The sequence below is a fragment of the Perissodus microlepis genome, chromosome 6 (genome assembly GCF_051167445.1).
Source record: "Perissodus microlepis isolate ML-2025 ecotype Zambia chromosome 6, ASM5116744v1, whole genome shotgun sequence".
NCBI lineage: Eukaryota > Metazoa > Chordata > Actinopteri > Cichliformes > Cichlidae > Perissodus > Perissodus microlepis.
The window spans coordinates 41,392,778-41,410,857 of NC_140466.1; the positions used below are offsets into that span (position 1 = coordinate 41,392,778).

At 42.2% G+C, this 18,080-nt stretch overlaps 1 long non-coding RNA gene across 1 annotated transcript in view; it reads right to left on the reverse strand.

The window, feature by feature from the left end:
* Positions 1–2,069: 2,069 nt before the first annotated feature.
* The window catches only part of LOC146386275 (uncharacterized), a 43,124-nt gene continuing 27,113 nt past the window's right edge, over positions 2,070–18,080 (reverse strand). The window contains exon 3 of the long non-coding RNA XR_014800568.1: positions 2,070–2,348. This is a non-coding gene — a long non-coding RNA (uncharacterized LOC146386275). The remainder of the gene's footprint in view (positions 2,349–18,080) is intronic.

Genomic DNA, 18,080 nt, shown 5'->3' on the forward strand with positions numbered 1-18,080 from the left:
CCACCAGGGGTAGCTGTTGTTCCAGCTCAGCAACCACAAGAGACACACACACACACACTTGCTCCACATGTGTAAAAAGTCTGCATGCTCTCAGACTATGATATTAAAGAGGCAGTTAACAACATGAATGAGTATGTATGTGTATGCAGCAGCCTGGCTCTTACCTATCCCGTGGCATCATGGGAAGTCATCCAGGAACAAGCCAGCAAAACTGTTCATACAGTCAGCGTGAACAGATGAAGCAACTGTGTTTGAGCTGGTGTTTAGCTTAGATGTTACTCCTCTCAAAGGACTCTTACAGATAAAACTAGTTACTACTAGTTAGTAGTTTCTACTAGTAACCTTAGGCTTGCCTCATGTTCTTTTCTTTAGGGAGGACATATTATGAATCTGTAACTTTACAGTGTTTCTAATCCATTTTTAGATATTCAGGTGTGAAAGTTATCCAGACCTTCAGGCAGTGGCGGTCCTAGCCTGTTTGGCGCCCTGGGCGAGCACTCCCTCTGGCGCCCCCCCCCACACACACAAAACATAATAAGGATTCTACATTAACATAAAACTGATGTCGGAACCATACTGAATTTCACCAGAGAAACACACACACACACACACACATGGAGAGAGAGAGAGTATGCGTTGTATGCAAACGGCTACCAAACGGCCATCATAATTCGTCATACAATGAGAACAGGACAAATCAACAACTGACAATGACTAATTAATATTAAAATCTGTAACATAATGTATTGTTTGGAGTTTAGTCTGTTACTGTTGCTATTTTTACCATTTCTTCTTGGAGCAACTGTAACCCACATAATTTCCTTAGGGATTAATAAAGTATTCTGACTCTGATTGTTTCAGGATGACCTGCCATTATCCAATCACACATCTGCTTACCTGCATCTTTTGCTCGTTTCTCCTCCTCTTCTTTTCTCTTTTTTCTAAACTGAGCACCTGATGGCTTTGAACTTTTCTTGTCCATCTTCCATTGGTTTTAATTTCGCACTCCAGTATGAACACAAATCCCCCAACCCGAGGATCTGCACAACATAACCTAATAGACCTACACCTTAGTTCACAGATTCACTTTGTCTAAGGTGTATTTCTGGGATTTCACACAACCCAGGATTCAAATCATGAATACATAATTTACAACATTATGAATGAAATGTGCTCTACTTGGAAGCAGCCGGCCCCCCTCCCCTTTCGACAGGTTGTGTGTGAGACTTTAAATCATCAAACTCTAAATTATAAATGTTAAATTGTTATTGATCCCTTTACTCCTGGTCCTAAAGTTATATTTATTTTCTTACTCTTCTTATATTTATTGTTTGTTTACTTGCACTGCTGTAACTGGAGCCTCGTCGTCTCGTCTCTGTATATACTGGACTGTATGTAGCGGAGATGACAATAAAGTTTACTTTGACTTCAGCAGCGAGCAGGCGCACCGAGGGCTCTTGCGCTCACTTTTCGTGTATAGAATTTCGAAAAAACATTGGTGCAAATTATAAGTCTGTATGATGATGTCTGGTGTTTTCGTGTTTGTTGGGTTGTTTTTATTTTGTTTTATTTTGCGAGTTGGTTATTAGATGCTGCTCCAGCCAGCCAGAGAATCCCCCATCGCCCCGCCCTCTCCTCCCTGTGCCGCAAGCAGCAGGCGCACCTCGCAAACGGAGGGCGCCCTTACTCCCAGCAAATGGGCGATACAAAACCGATCGGTGCCTGTACCATTCCCAATATGCGCTGGCATGATGTCGGGGCAGCATGAGTACGAGCAAATTTTTTTTTTTTGCCCCACCACGATGCCGTCCCGGGCAACCGCCCGTGTCGCCCGTATCAAAAACCACTACTGCCTTCAGGTTTCACGTGGCTCTGAATAGTTTCTGAGGCCTTTTTCCTACTTTCAGGATGTCTCTGATTTTCTTATCATCGACTTGTGACAGCACTCTGCAATACAGCCTTGAGTAGTATTATAGGTGTCTAATGTAGCATACTGTAACACACACACACAAAAAAAGATTCTAGGTCTGACCAAACATGTCAGCCGTGGGCAAAAAGATGACAGTCAATAAAATTCTAAAAAATAATTTATTGACAAATAATCAAGAGATTCAATTCAATTTTATTTATATAGCGCCAAATCACAACAAAAGTCGCCTCAAGGCACTTCATAGATACAGAGAAAAACCCAACAATCATATGACCTATGAGCAGCACTTTGGCGACAGTGGGAAAGAAAAACTCCCTTTTAACAGGAAGAAACCTCCGGCAGAACCAGGCTCAGGGAGGGGCGGGGCCATCTGCTGCGACCGGTTGGGGTGAGAGAAGGAAGACAGGATAAAGACATGCTGTGGAAGAGAGACAGAGGTTAATAACAGATATGATTCAATGCAGAGAGGTCTATTAATACATAGTGAGTGAAGAAGAAACACCCAGTGCATCATGGAAATCCCCTGGCAGCCTACGTCTATTGCAGCTTAACTAAGGGAGGATTCGGGGTCACCTGGTCCAGCCCTAACTATGCTTTAGCAAAAAGGAAAGTTTGAAGCCTAATCTTGAAAGTAGAGATAGTGTCTGTCTCCTGAATCCAAAGTGGAAGCTGGTTCCACAGAAGAGGGGCCTGAAAACTGAAGGCTCTGCCTCCCATTCTACTTTTAAATACTCTAGGAACAACAAGTAAGCCTGCAGTGCGAGAGCGAAGTGCTCTAATAGGGTGATATGGTACCACAAGGTCATTAAGATAAGATGGGGCCTGATTATTTAAGACCTTGTATGTGAGGAGCAGGATTTTGAATTCTGGATTTAACAGGAAGCCAATGAAGGGAAGCCAAAACAGGAGAAATCTGCTCTCTCTTTCTAGTCCCTGTCAGGACTCTTGCTGCAGCATTTTGGATTAGCTGAAGGCTTTTCAGGGAGTTTTTAGGACATCTTGATAATAATGAATTGCAGTCGTCCAGTCTGGAAGTAATAAATGCATGAACTAGTTTTTCAGCATCACTCTGAGACAGGATATTTCTAATTTTAGAGATGTTGCGCAAATGGAAGAAAGCAGTCTTACATATTTGCTTAATATGTGCGTTGAAGGACATGTCCTGGTCAAAAATGACTCCAAAGTTCCTCAGAGTGTTACTAGAGGCCAAGGTAATGCCATCCAGAGTAAGAATCTGCTTAGATACCATATTTCTAAGATTTTCAGGGCCGAGTACAATAACCTCAGTTTGATCTGAATTAAGAAGCAGAAAGTTAGCGGCCATCCAGGTCTTTGTCTTTAAGCCATTCCTGCAGTTTAACTCATTGGTGTGTTTTATCTGGCTTCATGGACAGATAGAGCTGGGTGTCATCTGCATAGCAGTGTAAATGTATGCTATGTCTTCTAATGATGCTGCCTAAGGGAAGCATGTATAATGTAAACAGAATTGGTCCTAGCACTGAACCCTGTGGAACACCATAATTAACCTCAGTGTGTGAAGAGGACTCTCCATTTACATGTACAAACTGGAGTCTATTAGATAGATATGATACAAACCACTGCAGCACAGTACCTGTAATACCTACAGCATGTTCTAATCGCTCTAATAGGATATTATGGTCGACAGTATCGAACGCTGCACTGGGGTCTAGCAGGACAAGCACAGAGATGAGTCCACTGTCAGAGGCCATAAGAAGATCATTTGTAACCTTCACTAAAGCTGTTTCTGTGCTGTGATGAGCTCTGAAACCTGACTGAAACTCTTCAAATAAACCATTCCTCTGCAGATGATCTGTTAGCTGTTTGACAACTACTCTTTCAAGGATGTTTGATATGAAAGGAAGGTTGGAGATTGGCCTATAATTAGCTAAGACTGCTGGGTCTAGAGATGCTTTTTGAGTAAAGGTTTAACTACAGCCAGCTTGAAGGCCTGTGGTACATAGCTGATTATTAGAGATAGGTTGATCATATTTAAGATTGAAGCATTGATTAATGGCAGGACTTCTTTGAGCAGTTTTGTAGGAATGGGGTCTAAAAGACACGTTGATGGTTTGGAGGAAGTAATTATTGAAGTTAACTCAGAAAGATCAATTGGAGAAAAAGAGTCTAACTTAACATCAATGGTACTAAGAGTAGCTGTAGATAATATTACATCTGTGGGATGATTATTGGTAATTTTTTCTCTAATGATAAAAATTTTATTTGTGAAGAAGTTCATGAAGTCATTACTAGTTAACGTTAAAGGGATGGTTGGCTCAACAGAGCTCTGACTGTTTGTCAGCCTGGCTACAGAGCTGAAGAGAAACCTGGGGTTGTTCTTATTTTCTTCAATCAGTGACGAATAGTAAGATGTTCTGGCTTTGCGGAGGGCTTTCTTATAAAGCAACAAACTATTTCTCCAGGCTAAATGATGATCCTCTAAATTTGTGACACGCCATTTCCTCTCCAGCTTACGAGTCGTCTGCTTTAGGCTACGCGTTTGAGAATTATACCACGGAGTCAGGTACTTCTGATTTGAGGCCTTAGTTTTCACCGGAGCTACAGTATCCAGAGTCGTACGTAGTGAGGAGGTGAAATTATTAACAAGATAATCGACCTCTGTTGGAGTAGCGTTCAGATAGCTGCTCTGCTCTATGTTGGTACAGGGCTTTCAAGATGATAACAGTGGGTGGATTATATTCTTAAACTTAGTTACAGCGCTTTCAGAAAGACATCTACTTTGATAAAATCTACTCTCCACCGCTGTGTAATCAATTATTGTAAATGTAAATGTTATCAGGAAATGATCAGACAGCAGAGGGTTTTCAGGAAACACTGTTAAATGTTCAGTTTCTATGCCATATGTTAAAACAAGATCTAGAGTGTGATTAAAGTGGTGGGTGGGTTCTTTTACATTTTGAGAGAAGCCAATTGAGTCTAATAACAGATTAAATGCCATGTTGAGGCTGTCATTTTTAGCATCTACATGGATGTTAAAATCACCCACAATAATTATTTTATCTGAGCTCAGAACTAAATTAGATATAAAGTCTGAGAAATCAGACAGAAAAATCAGACAGATAAAAGATAAAACAGTCCAGTGTCCCATTTATGAATCAAATAAAAACACACAGTCCCAAGGCCAGAGCCAGCTATGCCACACTGCCAGCTGCACTCCACATGTTGCCTTCAACAGGGTTAGAAGTTGTCCTCTGAGACCCACCACCCTGCAAGCATATAGCCAGTGGTCACTCCAGCCTCTGCAACTCTGCTACCTTTAGGCTGTGGCATATAATAGGCCCTGGCTTGCACAGAGAGACAAAACGTTACTTTCACTATAGAATTCATAGAGCAAAACCCATCCATCCCAAACATATCTGATTTCATCACATTACATACCTGCACAGAGAGACAAAACGACACAGCAGTGTTTGTAGTGTGGGCTATAGGTAGACCAGTGTATCAGTGCAATCAAGTACACCTGCCTCTAATTAGTCCAACCCCATTCCAGCCATTGGCTCACCAAAAATGTGACACACACACACACACACACACACAACCACTCCCAACCCAGTGCAACTTCACACAATAATATGGAGCTGAATTAACACAGGCACATTAGTCCACCATGTTACAATACCACTAACAGTGTAGTGTACCATACAGTCATAGGGTGACATGTTGCTACCTTCATTACTGTTGGTCTTTTGTGACAGTGGATGTTTTGCATGTCAGTCGATATTTCCCACGTGTGCACCATTTATCAGGCGCATATATAACAGGTTTATATGTGGCAGGTGATGGGAAGCTTAAATGCCCTGCTTTGTTGCTGTGGATGATCATGCTGTTCATCCTCCTTTTCTACAAGGACAGCTAAATAACTGTGGTTTGTAATACTCAGTGGGTTTATATTTTGCTTTTGAAACCTCCACACTAGCAAGAGACTGAGCTAGGCTAACAAGCAGTGAGTGTTGTGTCCTTCCTAACACATCTGACTGACCTGATGAACAGAAGAAAGTGCATGTTTCAGCCACAGGCTCAACTAAAAAATAATGCACAGCTACTATGAAGTCCCAGAATAAAACTGTAGACTTGAAGTCTAATGTGTTCCATTTAATTTATTTAACCCTAAGTGACGGTGCTTTCTTTAATGTTGTTGTTTTTCTAAGAAGCACCTGAACATTAATACCAGCTGATCCTGAACCTTTCCATTCTTGGAACAAGTTGGCACTAATTAGTTCCTGGTTTTCAAATTAGCTGTTTTTTTTATGTTTTCTAAATTGGTAACCTTTCTTTATAAACCACAGTCGGTGAATGTAACTGAATGTGTAATTTAGATTGTGATTCTGAATCTGTTACAATTGTCAGCTCATATAAAGGATGCTGACTACATTGTGTATGTGTCTTTCACTCTGTTGTGGAAGTGAAGTGTGTTTGCTTTGGCATCATCACCTTCTACACAGATGGCAGCTCTCTGTGTGTGTTCTTCACTGAACCTGGCCAGACAAAGAGGACAAAAGCTGTATAATCCTAAAAAACAAGCATAGGCCACTTTGGAGAGATGTGAACTGGATGGTTTAACAGTGTTCTCACTTTGGACTGTTGAGATGTAACTGTAGACAGTTATGGTCACAGTATTATCTATGTATCTCTCTCTCTCTCTGGGAAGGACAAGATCAGGGCTATAACACCTACGCCCATGATCAGGTACCCTGCTGGGATAATCAGCTGGTCAAAGGAGAAGTGGCCCCAGTGGTAATCAGAGCACTAGAAGGGGTGCACTACTAAGAGAGAGAAAGAGTCACCACTGCTGTTAAAAATTCACTGTAAATAAATGCACAATGCATGTGACTTCTGTGAGTTCCCAGTACTACATGTTTCATCTCATTAAAAGTCCCCTTAGCCTTCGGTGTAACAGGGATAATGATCATTTCAGTGTGAGATATACAGAATAAACCTGAAGAGGCCCCTTTACACCACGGGAAGCATAAAGATCCCCACACAACAAACCGGCTAATGTGATTGGTCAGAGGGATGACGATGGCAGAGAAGACTCTGAAAGAAGTGACGGAAGTGACGGACAAGGTAAGCGACTCATGTTGTAGCTGACGTCAGACGCCGGAGATTTTGGCGGAAAATTAAAGCAAATGGTAGCTTAGAATTGAACAAATTCCTTTAAGCTTCAGTATTACCAAATACACTTATCAATTGTCTTATAACTAACAACTTTTGTCTAAATCATCTCCAACACCCTGGAGAACAACGGGGAGAGTTTAGAGGCTCTCCAAGATTACATCGATCAGTGCTTCCAGGATCTCATAATGAAGAAGGCTCAGAGTGCAACTTCCCCGGCCAAAACTGAGACGCCGTCATTGAAATGATGTCATCCGGCAGATTCCCCCAGCACAACATTGCCAGCCAGCAAAGATATTGCAGACATCCTAGAGTTAATTGACAAACGATTGTCCAGTTTTGATGCAAGGCTGTCCTTGGTGGCGATTCTTCACCAGGAATTTAAATCCTTGCGAGAATCCCTGGAGTTCAGCCAGCAGCAGGTGGAAACGCTCGCTGCTGAAGATGCCACGCTAAGGGAGTCGGTGAAATGTCTCACAGAAAATGTCACCCAGCTAAATAGAGAAAATTAGAAAATAAAAGAGACAGTTATTGATCTACAAGCTCGTGGTATGTGAGATAATCTGGTATTTTCTGGTATTCCAGAAGCCGCTGGAGAAGACGCGGAGACCACGGTGAAAAGCTTCATCAAAACCCACCTGAAGCTGCCGGAGGACACGGTGAAGAACATCGTCTTCGATAGGGTACATCGCCTCGGCCCCATGCGGGCAGCGGCCGGGAGACCACGTCCTATCGTGGCCAAATTCGGCCACTTCAAACAAAAGGAACATGTGAAAAGCCGCGGCAGGGAATTAAAAGGAACGGACTTCAGCGTGAACGACCAGTTCCCCAAAGAGATCCTGGAACGACGCAGGGTCCTCTTCCCAATCCGACGCGGCTTCATCCAGAAGGGCTCCCGCGCTGTCATCGCTGTGGACCGGCTGTACGTGGACGGACAGCTCCACCGCGACCCCGACATCACTCCGTGGCTGTATTAACCTCACACCAGATAAGAATCCGCTACACCCTTTCCCTATCCACTCACACTAACTTGCATTAACATCTGTTTAACTTGCCAGTATCAAATCGCATCTTAAGTGTGATTTCATAGCAGAATGAGCACCATCACTCTCCGTCAGTGATTTAATTGGAATTGTTTCCGGGGTTTTTTCTCCTTGTTTTTTCTTTCCCCCTCTTGTTTTTATGCTGCTCACCCTTGTCCTTGGTTTCTTTCTTTTTATTTTCTTTCACTACCTCTATCACCTGCTTCCACACTCATCCACAAACAACATCCTTTATTTCGACACATACGCACAGCACGTTCATGCACAGTCATGCGCTCAACGGCAGCACATTTACATCAGTCAGACAGCGCACACAGTCGTATAGGATACACACACTTAAGCCAAGCATACTCATATTAGTAAATATGCACACACATAGTCAGACTCAGGGAGCATCTCGCCACACATATTTTCTCTCTCTCCTTCTCTTTATTTATGAACAAGTGACGTATTCTCTCCACCTGTCTAAGCGACACACACAGCATACATCCCTAGTTATACACAGACATCTATGGGTGCACTGAGGTTTGTTACATGGAATATAAATGGAGCTGGCTCCAGAGAAAAGAGGTTAAAAATATTTAACCAACTCAAAAAACTACAGGCAGATGTTGTCCTTTTACAAGAGACCCACAGACCTCTTAGAGGTTCCAATGAACTTAAAACACCTGAGTTTCCTTATGTGTTCTTGGCTTGTTATAATTCTAGACAAAGGGGAGTAGCAATTCTAATACATAAAAATATTAATTTCACAGTACTCGATACAGTTATAGATCCAGAGGGCAGATTCTTAATCATTAACCTATCTATACGTGATAAAAAGCTATGTATTGTAAGTGTATATGGTCCAAATGTTGATGATCCCTCATTCTTTCACGGTTTTTTCAGTGCACTCTCTGAACACTTAGATTGCACACTTGTTCTTGGGGGAGACCTCAACCTTGGACTAAATGAAGAAATGGATAGGTTCAATACAGCAGGAACTCAGCGTAATTGGCAGTCCACAAATATAATCAAACAGTATATGAGCGACTTTGGTCTTTGTGATGCATGGCGCTCCCTTCACCCCACCAGTAAGGAAAATACTTTTTTCTCACATGTCCATCACTCCTACTCTCGTCTGGATTATTTTTTGGTCAGCAGCTCACTGCTGAGCGACATTTCAGACACTGAGATTCACCCTATAGCTGTCAGCGATCATGCTCCTGTATCTTTAACACTAATGCACAAGAATAATACTACACCAAGTAAAAACTGGAGATTTAATACATCACTGCTCAAAGATGAAGAGTTTATTAAATATTTTAAAAAAGACTGGACTCTATATTTAGGCTTTAATGATGCTCTCCGAACTTCAGCATCTGTTCTATGGGAAGCAGGGAAAGCTGTGATGAGAGGTAAAGTATTTTCTTTCTCATCACATAAAAAGAAAGAAGAAAACAAAAATATTCAGGAATTAGAAAAAAACATTAAATCCCTAGAAGAAGCCTACGCGTCCCACCAAGATCAGGAAACATTGAACAAAATATGCTAAACAAAACTAGAATTAAATGAGATAATTAATAAAAAACAAAATTCTTAGTACAAAGACTAAGCTTACAAAATTTTCAACATGGTAATAAATCCGGTCAATTTCTAGTTTACCAGCTAAAAATAAATAAAGAAAAAACAACTATAGGTGCTGTTCAAGATTAATCTGGGAACACAATATATGACCCGAAACAAATAAACAACATTAAACCCATCTAAAAAGGAAATTGATCAGTTTTTGAACAACATAACTCTTCCAAAATTATTAGACACTGAAGCAATGGCACTGGATTCACCACTGACGCCAGGTGAACTCCAGGAAGCCCTGATAAGTATGCCCAATAATAAGGCTCCAGGTCCAGACGGCTTTCCTGCAGAATTCTACAAAGAATTCTGGGCGATTCTAGCACCAGTTTTTTACAGAACGTTGTTGGAAATCAAAGAAAAGGGCAGACTTCCATCAAATATGAATTCTGCAAACATTAATCTTGTCGTGGTCCTGAGTCTGCCGACTCAGTGTTTTGTGTTTCTTTATGTTTTTGTTTATCCTGAGTATGTATTCTGTTATGATTTGCCATTTGTTAGGTTTCTGTTCTGTGCTTACCCTGGTCCCACTTCTGTGTTCTGTCTGTCTATGGTGTCACACTGTCTGTTTGTGAATCTGTCTGTTTAGTTAGTTCAGTGTCTTGTCTGGTTCTCTGTGGCTGAGTTTCCTGTTTTATTTTGAAAGTCCCTGTCTCGTGTGAGTGTGTTCAATTTACGTTTCCCCTGTCCCGTCAGCTCTGATTTCCCCCAGGTGTGTTGCCCTCCTGTCCCTCATCCCCTGATTACTGGTGTTTGTATTTAAGCCCTGTGTGTTCTCCTGCCTGTTGCTGGTTCGTCTGTGTTCCACGGTGTCCTGTTCCTTGTCTGCGTCTCTCACCCCGTTTGGTATCACCTCAGGTTTGTTATTTAGTTTTCCCAGTTTAGGTTTCTTTAGTTTATTGTTCTCCCTCTTTGCCTGTTTTGCCACCACTCCACTTTGTAAATAAACATCACTAGCATTATCATCCTCTGCTTGCATTTTGGGTCCTTTCTCCCTCTAACACCACACGGCTCACCTCGGCAGCTGTGACAGTACAAACCGGCCACAATCTCTGACAGCATGGTGGGAGTTTCTAAAATTGACAGAGTCTTCATTAATCCCATGCAAACGTACACCTATCTGGAACAACCCTGACATATTACAAAACAATAATATGATAAACTTTCCAGATTGGAGTGGTAAAGGAATCATATACTTAGAACATATACTGGAAGGAACAGAATTTATTTCATTTGACAGACTAGTTACACAATATGGGATCAACAAGAAAAGATTTTTAGAATATCAACAAATTAAATCCATAGTAAAAATCAGATTTAAACCGGGTCAAGTTCAACTACAAACACCACCAAGTGTGGTTCAATTTCTAACTCTTAAAACCCCAAAATTACTCTACAAAATATACAGAATGCTTTCTAAAACAGATGAATCAATAACACTTCCTACTGCAAAATGGGAAGCGGATTTATCAGTTAACTTAGATCAAAACTTGTGGTCTCAGATTTGCTTAAAAACCTTTCATCTAATTAGAAATCCCAGTCTTCAATTAATTCAATACAAAATACTACATAGAGTGCACTATACAGGTCATCGGATGTTCAAGATGGGCTTTACGTCTACCAACAACAACTGCTCACACTGTCAAACCAATTGGTGTGGGGGTAGGGACAGCCTTGGGGCGTCGGGGGGTTCCCCAGGAGCATCTTCCTTGGAGGGCTCAACCCGGGGTTGCGGTCATGGCCTATTATGGTGGCCCAGAGATGGTGCTCCATCTCTGGGCTGGGGCCCTGGCTGGGGCTTGGGTCCTGGTAGGTGTGTTACCGGGGTTGTGGGCGGGTGGGTGTATGGGGGCCCAGCCCCAATGTAGACATTGAGGGCTATCAGGAGGGGCTATGCGCTTACCTGCTGCTCTCTGGCAGGTAGCTCCATGTCCTCCTGGGTTTTAAATGCACCTTAGAACACACATGCATCAACACTACATATGAGCGGGCCGAGGGAGGTTTGGAGTCTTCTCACACCCCCGTTCTCTGCGGCCTGCTGGAGCGGGGGGGCTGGGAGGAGAAGTTGGCCGTCCGATTGGGGTCTGGAATGTGGGGCCTCCCTCCTGCTGCTGCCGAGCCGGGGCGGTCTGCTTCTCTCCACCCCAGGGAAAAGGGTAACACTGCCTGGGTCTGGGTGCAGTTTCCCCCTCCAGGGGCAAGGGTACCTAGACCTGGGGCTTAGAGTACGCTTGGGGAGTGTGATTGTGTGTACAGTGTCTCTCTATGTCTGTCTCTACGTTGGGTGAGTGTTGAGTAATTGCATATGAGAGCATGAGGGTGGGAATGGATGTTTGTATCTGTGTGTGCCTGTTTGTCTGTGTCTATATGTCAGGTCGGGTATCAGAAGCCACCTCTCTGGGGACATCTCAGGCCCTACAAGGTATGGAGGCCTATCTCCCCCCACCACTTCCCCTTCCAGTGGCAGACGCCCGCAGACGTGGTGGTTCTTTGTGTCCGGGGATGGGCATCCGGGTACCCACCAGCTCATTCCTTGGTGGCTGCTTGTCGGGGCCTGGAGCCTGGGGCTCGCTCGGGCCACTTCGGGGGTGGGGTGCCCTCGGCCTCTCGGCCTGGGGCTCGGTCACTCTGGCGCAGCTGGCTGCCGGCGGAGCTCACGGGCACGTCACTGCAACCCCCCCTGGCCTCTGCTCCGCGGATACTGAGTGACCCCTCATCTGGGGCTCTCCTCAGCTCTTTCTGGGATAGTGGCGCAGCTCCCCTGTGTTGGTCTTCCTTGGTCTCTTGTGTTCTGGGGGCCTCTGGATTTCTGGAGTCTTGATCTCCTCCATACCTGCTTCATGCCCTGGTGGACGGGGCTGTGGCCCCCCCACACCCTCTAGCAGATCATTACACGAAGGAACCTTTTAAATACAAGCGCGCTCATGCTCACAGGTGTACACGCGGGTGATCACACACACAAACTACACCCTTTTTGGCTCCTACCTCAAAGCACACTGTGCGCTGTCGATCTTACGTGCTGCACAATAATGTTTAATATTTAGTATTTACAGTTATATTCACATATATCATCGTGATGTTGTTTATTCTATTGCTCTCGTTTTCTTCTGCTTGTTTTCTTTTTTCATTCTCAACAGGTGATCCAGGTGATTGATAGATGTATTTTTTGTCTGCTTATTTTGTTGTTTTCTGTTTTTTGCCCTTTATCCCCGTCCCTCTTCCCCACTGTTTTTCTTTCCCTCTTTCTTTCTCCCTTTTCTTTTCCCCAGTCAAGTCTCTCCCGTATTTAACAAGTAAAAATAAAATAAACAATAAAAGGTGAATCAAATAGACCATTACGGCAAGGCTGGGATGGTCCATTTGGTAAAGTAAATCCGTTGGGCATCTTTCTTTGCCTTTAGACAACAATTCTGATGGCAAAAGAGCCAAACGGGACAGGCAAAAAAAAAAAAAAAAAAAAAAGAAACTCCCACCATGCTGTCAGAGAAGAGCTGATGTTGACGCTTTTGAAGCATTCATGTCGTTGGATATTTGAGCTGATAAATGGTAGATCTGAAATCTCTAGATTATTGCAAAGTGCTTGTTCAAAGTGCTTGAGTTGGGGAATGGCTGCAATCACAGCATTGTAAGATGGCGAAAGAGGTACCCTTACCCCCTCCCCGATTCAGAGATGGTCTTTCCCTTTTCACGTAAATGGCCTCCTTGACTCCGCGCTCAAACCAGCGTTCCTCCCTGTCCAGTATGTGAACATCCTCATCATGGAAAGAGTGTCCACTGGCCTGTAGGTGTAATTGAATTTTGCTGACACATGGTGGAGGTGGAGCTGGAGGACCTGTACAACTTGAATGGACAATTTATACCATCTCATGGTACCGGTAGTGCCAAAGACATCAGTAAAGAGCAAAATTAGCAAAGAAATCAGTCAATGCAATGATCTTTGGCCACTGTTTCACTGTGTTTCACTGTGAACCTGAACTGTACCTGTTGTCAGCAAAACCTGGACTGAAGCATAACTTTGCTGTCTACGAGTGTCTGCTGCACCAGGTGGACTGTAAGTCTGTGTACCTTTGGTTTAATTGCTACATGTTTTAAATTTTACTTCTCTGTTGTTTGTGAAGAGAATTTCCATTTGTGTAATAAATTGCTAGAAATCTGTAAGTTTTGTCATCAACAATGCTGAAAGAGGGGCAGATGTTTTCTGTTGTATTAAGAGAATTAAAAGCTGACACAGGAAGTTGGTGTGTCCTAATTGCTTAAGAGCTGTCATTACAAAACTAAATCTGTGTGCACGTGTGAACAATATCCTCCTGAGAATGGAGGCTGAAGCTGGCTTTTGTACACCAGGACAAAACTACTCTGCAGATTGACCTTTGACCTTGTAGCATCAACTTTGTAAAATATTCACATCAATGGGTTAATTCTTACCCACAGTCCTCTGGGACAAAACAGGCTCCGCTCTCCCACAGCGCTGACCTGACCTTTGAAGACTAGCTCAAACCTGCAAGTGTACTGTGATAACATGAGCAGCAGACAGCATTAATTATTGGAGGAAGCAGAGTTGAAAGCGTGTGCGCGCGCGCGCACACACACACACACACACACGTATATATATATATATATATCATAAAAGGTTTGTAATATTGATTACTGGGACAGCAGAGGCTTGCCTCAGAATGAACTTAGAACTTTTATTGTCATTATACAGCAAGACCATAAAGGTGCAAAGGTAAAGATATACAAAGAAGAAAAACAATATAAGTAAACTATATACACTGTGTATGAGTAACAGCCATCTATATAGTTTACTTATATTGTTTTTCTTTAGGTTTTAAAGAATTCTTCTGCATTAAAGTAATCCAGTGACAGTTGTCAGCGACAGAGCAAACAATAACACATTTTGTCAGTCTTGACTAAAGTCTCTCTCTCTCGTGTCACCTCTCTTGCATATGACAAAGGAATTTGTAGGCTGATGAATACAAACTTAAACTCACCCATCCGTGCACACACCACATAACTACTTTGCCATTCTATAAATAAACCAGTAAATAACTCACAATGCACTTGTGTGGACTCTTTTTCTGTTGTAAGTTTGAGTTATTTGTCAGATTAAACTCTTTAATTTAATCTAGATAGAACAACTTTATAGAATTATATTTGTTCGCAGATGTTGGCAGCTATCAGCGAATAGTTATCAGCTATTTTGAAACAATAAAAAATACACTTTTTATCAATAACAAGAACTCCATAAGAGCCAATGAACTGTACAACAGAAAATGCAAATGCTATTTATGGTCTCCTCACAACAATGATAAGAAAAATAAACTGAGCCAATATGGCATGTTTGTTAATACAGAGATACACATGTTAATGTGATTTTAGATTAACTCACTGCGTGTCATGCCCAGGGCTGAACTGGGACAAAAAAATCGGCCTGGGCATTTTGACCAGAGACCGACCCACCAGGTATTAAAGCCATAAAGCCTTTGAATGAAAACAAACGCTGTTGTGACAGTGATGTACAGTCTTGTTGGTATATGTGTGATTTCTGTGCATTTTACATCAGATAAAAACTTTGGTTGTAAGAGTCACATAATTATTTATTAAAAGCTTTTTATTTTCAATGAGAATAAGAAAGAAAAGTATTTCTTTGTGCCCCCCTCTCCCTGTTAATGCCCTACCTGGCCCCCCTGGCAACACTTTGCTAGACCCGCCCCTGCACAGTTACCAGCTGTCAGCTACTTAGAAAAGGATCCTGGTGTTATTTGTCTCTCAGAAACAGTTCATAACTTCAACTCATTCATGTCACCTAAAAGGTAAACCTGTTTCTCCATCACCTGTTCAGCTCTGATGATTCAGTAAGGACATCTCCTGGTTTCATCTTCATGTTTCCCTCTCACCACATATCCAAACCGACATCATGACCAGCAGCTTTACAGCTGTGGCTCCAGCAAACATCAGCTGATACTAGAAATTAATATTAAATAAATTCTAACAACAGCTGATCAAGCTTCAACATGGTGCTGTTGTTTAGCACGACATCCACTGGTTTCTTCTTTCTGGCGCGAAGTGGGTGATAAACAAACATGAGAGAAAAGCCGATCAGCTGATCATTGATCAGTTTAATGATTGAAGTAGAAACAGGCGAGAGAGGGGAGAGAATGAGAGAAGAGTCCGCTGTGCAGCGTAACGACAGAATAAATCCAGCTTTGTGTCTTTTTCCATTGTAGCTGAAGTCCGGGACAAACTGTTCCTTTTCACCTCAATACGAAACGCGTAATATTTTCTCTGAATACGGGACGATTCAGTTTTTACGGGACGGTTGGCAACTCTACTAACTAACCTTATGAATAAAATAAAGTTTACTATCAGTAACATCATAGCACCACCCAGCTGTATAGAAACTCCGTCATGCTAGCTACTACGCAGTTCGAATTATTGTAACTGACGGTAAAAAGTCAGCATAACGAAAATAAACTCCACCTAAACTTGGTTTATATCTGACCCAGATAGACTGCAGGTCATAACTTCATACCTGAAGTTCAGTTCTCCTGACACTCGGACCGGTGGCTGCCTTGGGGCTCTCCTCCTCCTGTCTCCCCTTTCCCTCATCCACCTGCTTGCCTCTGTGGAAGCTCCGCCATAGCCACCACCAAACAACTGAGTTATTTTTACACATCGACGAGCATCTGGCCAATCCACCACCTTTCATTGTTTATACCATCACAAAAAAAATGAACAAAAAAAAACATCGGCCATAAAAATGAAAAATTACCATCGGCCCACCGGGCAAATGCCTAGTATGCCCGATGGCCAGTCCAGCTATGGTTGTGCCATCAGTTAACCCTTCATGTGCCAGCCGTGGCACGTGTGCCCAGGGTTGCCGACCCCTGCAATATTTGAGTTATCAGACTTTTATACTCTTTGATCATCACAGTAGTTACATTTTGTCAGAGTTCTTATATCCACAAGGTTACTGACAGTTTAGTTTAATTTTACTCTCATTATGGAAAAATAAAGTGGACATACATACTTTAAGCAATTTTTTGGCTGCACTGATCTAAAAGAGACTCTGAGACTGACGGCTGTCATTTTTAAAACTGCTGTCCACTTTGCTTTCCACAGGATGTGAAACCAACTGGTAAGAGTCTTACAGTACTTGTGTCTTTACCTCATGCTAATGAATACTCGTGGTTGTTATTGTTATTTAAGGGAACTGAAAAACACAATGAGCCTATGAGTCGACACCAAGCAGCAGCTGTACCATTGTCCCTATGTGTTATGGCATTTGTGTCACATATAAATGATGTCACAAGACTATAATCCACATTAGGTGGTACTCTATTGTACTCGATTGTAATCTGAAATGACCAAAACCGAGTTGAGTCGAGCCAAGTAGGTACAAGAGGAAAAAGGCTGTTTGAGCACATGCACACATAAATGTGAGATCCAGGAGTTCACTGTTACTTATGAGGAGGGAAAATAGGAGTATAGAAATAATGAGATCTGGATGATCCTGAGAGGTCTGTCAGTTTGACTGAAAGCTTATGGTTTGCAGCTGATGCATCTCCAGCTCATGTTGGACATGCCAAATATAATTCTTGGACTTTGTCTGGTCTGCAGAGATGTATTAAAGAAATAAAGAAATGTGCATTGCCTGTTAGTTCTGGTTGCTGGCACATTGGACATGGATTTTTTTCATTACACTGTGACTGTATCCATTAGCAGTCATTGGTGAATTAAATATAAATGTGAACTGATCCTAGCTTACATTAATGATGAAGCATCAGAGTTTTTGGACTGAGGTTTATTCCAGACCATATGCTTCACTTTCCTTATTAAAGAGGTGAGAAATAAATCATCATGGATTAGTGAACCTCCTGTGGCCAGAACAACCCAATCTCCCAAAACTTCCACAGAACTATCCCAAAATGTTGATTCTTTTCATCTGATGTTGCAGTGGGAGAAATGTTTTGTTGGTCATTATTCATTGGATTTCTGTTTTATTTGGAGCTTTAACTTCTTTTAGTTTCAGTAATAATTTTCCATCGCTTCAGTTTTTGGACTTCTGTGTTCTGCTTTTGGATTCTATTTTCAAACTGCATTAAGAAAAATAGAAGTTTCTTTCTCGAGTCAGTGTTTGCTCTAACAATCCTTCATCCTGACTTTATCCTTCACTATGTTAGTTTTTGCCGTTAGCTTTTTGTAACACTTTCAGATTACATTTCAGAAAAACTTGGTCTCCTTGGTTCCCATGTTCTCGTTTGCTTTCATTTCTAGTTAGTGCCTAACCCTGACTTCCCCTTCTATATTAAAAGAAAAAACAACACCGTTCTGTTGGATCA